This window comes from Amblyomma maculatum, chromosome 2 (assembly GCF_055883805.1).
Source record: "Amblyomma maculatum isolate TAMU_Amacu chromosome 2, ASM5588380v1, whole genome shotgun sequence".
NCBI classification, from domain to species: domain Eukaryota; kingdom Metazoa; phylum Arthropoda; class Arachnida; order Ixodida; family Ixodidae; genus Amblyomma; species Amblyomma maculatum.
In genome coordinates, this window is record NC_139345.1 from 31,663,460 (window position 1) to 31,672,061 (window position 8,602).

The following is an 8,602-nucleotide window of genomic DNA, read 5'->3' on the forward strand; positions in this document are numbered from 1 at the left end:
TTGCCTGGGAAAACTACTTGAGCACATATTACGTTGAGGACGAGGGTCGATCCTCCCGGACAGAATGATTGGTTTCAGAGCAAACTTATCTACCTTGGATGTTATAATTCGCTCGGAAGGGATGTTATCGACAGCGACAGAAACAAACATACCAGAGTCGTCCTGGGCCTTGACTTAAACAAGGCCTTTGACAACGTCTCACGCAGAATCATCCTTTAAAATCCAAGTAGTATTAACCCAGGCATCAAAACATACAATTATATCAGATCATTATGTTTAAACGCATAGCCGTCATAACACTAGGAACATCCGCCCCAATAACGTTAGGAACACAAGGTACACCGCAAGGCTCGGTCATCTCGACATTTCTCTTCAATTTGGCACTCATCCGCCTCCCGAAATTCCAAATTTGCACCACACCTTCTATGCTGATGATACCCTCTATGCCCCGCCGGGGTGGTGCAGTGGTAAGACGCCCGACCACTGTGCCGGAGTACCCGGGTTCGAACCCGACCTCGGCGGCTGCGTTTCGATCGAGGCGAAACGGAGGGGCGTCCGCGTGTGCTGTGCGATGTCAGTGCACGTTAAAGAACCCCAGGTGTTCGAAATTTCCGGAGTCCACTACAGCATCTCTCATAGCCTTAGTCGCTTTGGGACGTTAAACCCCACAAACCAAACCAGATATCACCCTCTGGACCAATAAAGGTAACGAGGGCGAGATTGAGGAAACTCTGCAATTGGCAGTTGACTGGCCAGGTAGAAAATTACACCGCACAAGCAGGACTCATTTGCTCGCAGCCTGAATCTGAACTCCTCGTCATTCGAGGTAAGGGGAGAGGTAGGCGGGCACATCAAAATTCCATTCCCATTACTGTTAAGGTTAACGGACAACCCATATACCAGAAAGTGTTCGGCCTCTTCATCCAGAGTAATGGCAAGAATGCGGAGATGATTAACAGGCTTTCTGTCACTACCCATCAGACAATCCGTCTGATTAAACGAATTGCCAGCACGAGAAGGGGCATGAGAGAGAAAGGCGTGCAGATTAGTGCAGGCATTTGTTCTCAGCCGCTCACTCAGTGCCCTACCTACACCTCTATGCCAAAGAGAAGTGCTTCAATGTGGGGCTCGCGTGGCTCATCCCGCCGCTGACGCCAGTTACATTTGGGTCGCGGCCCCATCGGTAGCGTTGGCTTGGCAGCTTCGTGGCTCGGTGGACGGCAACAGCGGTCCCAGCAAAGACGAGGCGTCTTCTAATAACACAAACGTTTAATACAACATCATGAAGGAACGGACGGAGAAGCTGACCCGGAAAGAATACTGACACTCTCACACAGCTGGTGTCTGGCGTCGTCTCTACGGCGTCTGTAGTCTCTGTTTCAGCGTTGTTGTTGTGGCTGTAGGAAGAAGGAAAAGAAAATGCACGGGCCATGTTACTGGCCCTGTAGCTGAGCCACCTTCGCTGCCTAATTGATTGATTCGTTTATAGGAAGGGAAAGGCGAGGTAACTGTCTCACTTGTTTTCTGTGGACACCTCAACCGCGCCGTTGGGGAAGGGAGGAAGGTGGGAGTGAAAGTGGAAAGAGAGAAAGAGGAGCCGTAGTGGAGGGCTACGGAATAATTTCGACCACCTGGGGTTCTTTAACGTGCGCTGACATCGCACAGCACACGACGCCTCTTCGTTTCGCCTCCATCGAAACGCAGCCGCTGAGGTCGGGTTTGAACCCGGGTACTCCGGCACAGTAGTCGGGCGTCTTACCACTGCACCACCCCGGCGGGGCACCTTCGCTGCCTCGTGCGGACAGAAGAGAAAATAGAGAAGAAAGAAAAAGAAGAGGGAGAGAAAGACGCGCGCCGCAACTACAGCCGTCCTCCACCACCGAAGCTGTGGCGGATGCAATGACGCCCTACAACAGATAAAAATTCGATGGCAGGCTAGCCCCGGCCGCAGCAAGCGGCGGTGACCTATCTGTTCCAGCCCCAATCTGCCGCTGCTTTTTATAGGCTTGTCAGTTAAGAGGGAAAGGGAGAGCCCGCATGTCCCAACAGGACGAGATGACTCAGTCGTCGGTGGTGCGACAGAAATCTTCTCCACCTCCTGCAGACGGGCGAGGGTGACGCTCTCTCTCTCTCTCTCGAGCGCCGGGCTTGGCCAGCGTTTGCACACACACGCACGCTCACACATTCGGCGCGTGGCATGGACACGCCGAGATACGCCCGCAAGAGGAAGCGTTGAGCGGCCAGCCAGACGGCGCCGAAATGGCCGAAACGCTCGCTGCTTTGCCTGATGCTACGTTACGGCCGCGTCGGTTGTTGCACTGTTCGGTGGCGACACGTAACAGCGCGCACCAGTAGCTGACCGCCCACGTGCCGCCCACTCATCACTAAGGATGGAGGAGGTCTCCGGCTGAACGTTTGCCCCAATGATACCTCCAAGATTCGTCGCGTCCCGTTGGCCGACCTTGAACGGCAGCAACTCCTTCGCGGCCACACAGACCATGCCCAAAATCCGGAGGCTGCAATAAACATACGCTGCCGTAGTTGTTCTGCCGGCGTGACAAAACACTGTCGCCTTGGCTCCCGCGGCTATAATTTCCAAGACCATTCCAGTATTTCGCAGTCTCGATGAAAAATAAAAATATATACGCAGTAGTGTGGGAAGATGGTGGGTAAACATTTTTGTTGTGGCTGACACGTTGCGAAGTCCGGTGAGAGAGCAGAATGACGGAGTTGGATAGCTGTGAATGATGAGGAGGAGGAGGAAGAACATTTATTTCCGCCGAATATGGTGCAGCAGCCACCTACGTGTCCGCACGCAGGCGTCCGGGGAGGCAGTCTGTCACACCGCGGCCAGAGGACACCCGGCCTCGTCTAGGAGAAGAGGTCTTCAGCCTCGGCCGCCAGGCGGACGGCGAATCGCTGTGCTTTTCGTCGGAGCTTCTTAGCGTGGTCTCCCATTCATCGCTAGTTTTAATCGCGTTGCGCCCTGGGGCACGAACGCATCTCCATATTATATGATCTAATGTTGCCACGTGGCCGCAAAATTTACAAATTTCGGTTTCTGCACCGTCCCTCTTCCGCCCTCTGGCACCCGTCCAACTCCTCCACAGGGGCGAAAAGAAATTTCGAGCTTGGAGTCTTCTCCAGTCGTACGATTCCTTTTTACTCAGGGATCTAACCGGTGGCGGATATATCCTCCGGTCTTTCTTCAAGTTGTCGGTTACATCCCTAAAGGTACCTATACATTCTTTGGTTTTAGATGTTGTGGAGGCGTCCGCAGCACCCCGAGGTAGCGAGGAGCGGGCGAGCATGTGGGCAGCCTCGTTGCCGGCGAGACCGGCGTGTGCTGGGGTCCAGATTATGGTCACGCTTTCGGCGAGAGACGACTCGTTCAGAAGTTTTGCAGCACGATTGCTGACTCTGCCCTTGCTAAAATTTCTAACCGCCGCTTTGCTATCGCTGATGACGTGTTTCACGCCTGGTCGTGCAATGGCAATGGCTATTGCAATCTCATCCGCCTCTACCGGCGGTAGATCTCGATTTCTTTCTATTCCTATGGCGATCCCAGTGTCCAATAGGGCGACCGAGGTTACGTCGCCTTCTTTCCCGATCGCTGCATCGGTGTAGGCGACCGATCCCGGCGGGAGTTTGTCCAATTTGTTAGCGAGGTGCTTAGCTCTGCTTTTCCTCCTCCCCTCGTCGTGTACGGGGTGCATGTTCTTCGGTATGGGCGAGACGTATAGATGCTTTCTGATTTCTCGATCTATGCTTTCTCTGACACTTTCGCCTTCCCCGGGCGCTAGTAGGTTTACCCAATCGAGGATTTGCCTACCCGCCGCCGTTCCTGCGAGTCGCTCTCTCTGGGACAGCCTGACCGCCGCAGCCAGCTTTTTCCACTCATTATGCAACCCCATTTTCTCTAGAATGTCATTAGAAGTAGTTATGGGGAGTCCTAGAGCGCACTTCGTGCATCTCCTAATTAAGGTGTTTAATTTGTGTTCTTCGGTCTTGTTGATATTTAGGAATGGAGTCGCGTAGCACATTCTGCTCGTGACAAAAGCTTGTACGAGTCTGAGTCTACTAGCCTCCGTGAGACCACTCCTTCTGTTGGACGTCTTCTTAAATACTCTGACTACGAGCTCCGCCTGATCTTTTAATTTCTTAATCAGGCTTTTGTTACTACCCCTGCGGTTGATAATCATACCTAATATTATAATTTCATCTACTTTCCGGACTTCGTTTCCGTTGACTTTAATTTTGATATCTGGAGTTATCTTCCCACTACTGCTGGTCATTACCAGGAGCTCCGATTTTTCTGGCGAACAGCATAGACCTACGTCCTCTGCGTGATAGCTGATTATATTTGCTGCCTCTTGGAGCCTGGATGTGATGTACGAGTCGTTCCCATCGCACATCCAGACGGTCACATCGTCCGCGTAGATGCTTAGTTTTAAGTAATCGAGATGGCCAAGCTTACTGGGGAGCTTCCTCATTACGATGTTAAAAAGGAAAGGTGAGAGCACAGCCCCCTGCGGAGTGCCTCTGTTACCCAGCGGGAACTCCTCCGAACATAAGCCCTGAAAGCTGATGATCGCCGTCCTGTCTCGCAGGAATGATCTAATGTAGTTGTAGGTTCTTTCGCCTACTTTAAGCTCAGCGAGCCCGTCGAGAATGGCGTCGTGACTGACGTTGTCAAAAGCTTTCTTAAGGTCTAAGCCTAGAATAGCTTTCGTATTTTTTTTTTCCTGAAGTCTCTGACAACATCGTTATGTAGTCTGAGCATTGTATCTTGCGTACAAAGGCCGGGCCTGAATCCGACCAATTCAGCCGGCCACGCATCATTCTCTTCGGTGTATTTGGTTAGCCTCCTCTGAATAACTTTCTCAAGTAGTTTGCCTACGCAGGATGTTAGTGATATTGGGCGGAGATTTTCCAAGCCCGGTGGTTTTCCCTGCTTGTGGATTAGGGTGATCTTAGCCCTCTTCCACTCTTGGGGTACTTGACCACTCTCCCACACCTGATTTAAATATCTGGTTAGGGCATTGATCGATTCGTCGTCCAGATTTGCGAGCATCTTGTTATTAACGAGGTCCGGCCCGGGGGCCGAGCGTCTTTTTAGGCCGTGCAGCTCCGCTCTGACTTCTGCCACTGTTATGGACGCGTCAAGCTCGCTGTTCGCCGGTCCGTTGTAATCTCTGTAATGGGCTGTGGCGGGGGGAGCTACGTACTGGGACTTGAGCTTGTCAATGAGCTGCTTGTCCGTACCCTTAAAGTTATACCTCGCCTTGGCCTGTTCTATATTGGCGATCGTTTTGGACTTAGTCGGGTCTATCAGGAACCTGAGCAGTTGCCATGTCTTGGCCCCATTCATGGTGCCCTCCATCTCGTCGCATTTGTTATCCCAACGTTGCGTCGCATTTGTTATCCCAACGTTGCTACTCGGGTTTCCGGGCGTATTTTTCTATTTCGACGTTGTGTCTGGCTATATCTCTCCTGAGATTGCGGTTCCACTTTTGCTTTTTGAGCTTCTTCGTTAGCTCTTCTTTCTTTTTGAACATGCCGAATAGCCTGCTATCCATCGCCTCAGGCAGAGCTTCGCCTTTAATTTCTTCGGTGGCCTCGTTGACATGGGTAATTAATTGGGCGGCCCAATTTTGAATGCACTCTATATCTCCAATTTCTTCCCGTTCTCTGATCTGTCTGAATTTATCCCAATGCACTTGGGTTTCCGTCCGACACACAGCGCGCTTAACGCTCACTTTCCTACTTAGTTGTATACCTCTAGCACGTAGTGGTCGCTACCTGCTGGATCCTGATGCTTGTTCGTCCACTTGACTGTGCCAATTCTATGGCAGAGAGTCAAGTCGGGTTTGTGTCCGCTGACGCACTGTTGCCCACCCTCGCCGGGCATCTAATGTCGTTAGCGATGTAGAGGTTTGACTCAGTGATATCTTCCAACAGCGTTTGACCCTTCGGGCTGCTGGTCGTGTAACCCCATTCTCGATGTCTGGCATTAAAATCGCCGGCTATTATTAGTGGGTTCTTACCTGCCAGGCTAATCGCTCTCTTAAATATCGGGCCAAACCTCGCCTTCGTGCACTTCGGGGAGCTGTACACATTGAGTAGAAATATGCTGCCTCTGTTCTTTTTACCGGTCAGGATTTCCACAAAGACCGTTTCGGTCTCCCTGTTACCTACTTCGTGCTGGACGACGGCGACGTTGTTTTTGACGTACGTCACGACCTGTGTTTTACTTCCCTTCCCGCTATCGTAGCTTTTGTACCCCGAAAGCTTCCATACACCTCGCGTTTCCTGCAGAGCCATTGCCAAAGGCTGTGTGTTCTGGCTAGCTACGTACTGTTGCAAGAGCCATCGCTTCATTGACAACGACCGGCAATTCCATTGCCAAATTTTAGACGTTTTGGGATCCATTATGATTTTGATATTGTATACCCGATGCGTTGCAAAGGGCTTGAAGCATCTTTTCTAGCACTCCAAATCTCGCCTCAAGTTTCTTATTCAGGTTCAATTCGAAGTCTATGATTTCATCCTTGACTAATTTTCTAAAAGCCACGTGCTTTCTGGCTTGTCCAATTACACTAGTGTCGTCTGATTTACGTTTCGCGGGTCTAGCCTGATCGATATTCATTTCATCTGAGTCGTCACTGTCCCTGCCACAATTGCTCTCGCTTGCCCCACCGGGGCCCCGTATGACGGGCGGCCTGAGCATCGGAGGTGCCGGTGCAGGTGTAGCTTTTGCCTCTTTTAACTCTTTAATTACCTCGACTAGGGATTTGAGGGTTTATTTAATCTCTTTGATGTCTTCTTTAATGATTCTGATTTCTTTGCTATGCTCGGCTTGAGTCTGTTGTAATTCCGAAAGTTCCAAGTTTTTTTCTTTGGAGACCCCGCTAGCGAAGCTGACCGACTTACCGCCTGCGTTAACTTCTTCATTCGTCTTTGCTTGTCCGGCCGGCGTCTCCCCGGGCTTCGGCCAGTGGTTCTTGTCGTCCTTGGGTGGCTGTGGTTGTGGCGGCCCCCTGTTCTTGCTCTTGGATCTGGGCTCATCTCTGGTGACGGATGCGCTGGAGTCTCTCGAATGATGAAATTTATGAAAAAGATAAAGACGAAAATTTTTACGTCAATGAACGAGAAGTGGTAGGTTAGCTTGAGACTTTTAGATTAGATACACTAGTGAAGTAGCTGCAGTTAGAGTAAACAAAGCGGATGGCTCGATTTTGTACCGATTCGAGAGTATTAGCAAGGTATGATTGATGCGGGTCCCAAACTGCGCATGCGTATTCTAATTTTGGTCGAACGAGGGTTAGATATGCCTACGTTTTACAGAGGGAGAGGCAAGTTTTAAATGACGGCGAAGGAAGCCAAGACTGCAGTTAGGATCGTTTGTGATTGCAGAGATATGTGGTCATACCATGAAAGGTCATGGGTTATGTTAATGCCTAAGTATTTGCAGGAGGAAGCACAGGAGATTACTGGACCAAAAATTATGTAATTAGGTGGTGGGCAGTAATGTTTTCGATGAAAAGATATGACGGATCATTTTAGTATTGATTGACATTAACCACTTTTATTACACCAGGATTCAATGTTATTTAGATCGTTTTGTAATGTGGTTATGTCGGCAGTATACTGATGGGGCGATAGATTACACAATCATATGCGAATAAACGAATGTTAGATGATACGTTATTTGACAAATCATTAATGTAGATCAGGAAGAGTAAGGGGCCAAGAACAGTACCTTGAGGCACTCCGCAGGCGACCTGGGACATTTGGGATGAACACTTGTTGGCGTATACGAACTGCTGACGGTTAGTTAGAAAGGAATGGATCAAGGTTAGAACTAAGGGGCTCATATATTAGGCATGGAAGTTTTGAAAAAAGACGTTTGTGTGGAACCTTGTCGAATGCCTTCTCGAAGTCAATGAACACTACGTCTATAGGAGTGCTAATATCAAAGTAAGAGCTTGTCATTAGTAAATAGTGCTAGTTGGGTTTCACGGGATAGACCCTTTAAGAAACCATGTTGGCTAGGATGAAAAAAAATTGATGATTTTTAGGAATTTAATTGTGCTAGAGTATATACATGTTTCATTAACTTCGAGACAACACTAGTGAGCGAGATTGGACGGTAGCTTTAACATGAAGAAGACGAACCTTTCTTTTTTTTTTTTGGAACCAGAATGAGCTTTCCCCCATTTCCAGACAGCCGGCACCACTCCGTCGATGCTTAGAGGTACGTCTTTTGTGATGCAGAAGTCAATGGTATAAGAAAGGGACGACTTTGTATTCGGGCGCTCTAGACGGTCTTTGCGGGCAAAGAAGCTTGTAGAGTTAAGGCATCGTGCACAGTGCGATTCTGTGCAGCTAAGAGAGCTGCTTTCGCCATTTGTAGTACCGAAATTGGCCTATCGTCCCTTCACCGGCTTCTAGTAAAGTGCGCACGTGTCATCGTTTCACTGCAATGGGAGAGTCGGCTCACCAGCGGCGGGCTCGCGACCCAAAGGGCCTTAGTGCAGCACGCGACTGATGCAGCACGACTCAGTGGAGCCTTGGAATAGGGGCCCACCCTTGCTGACGA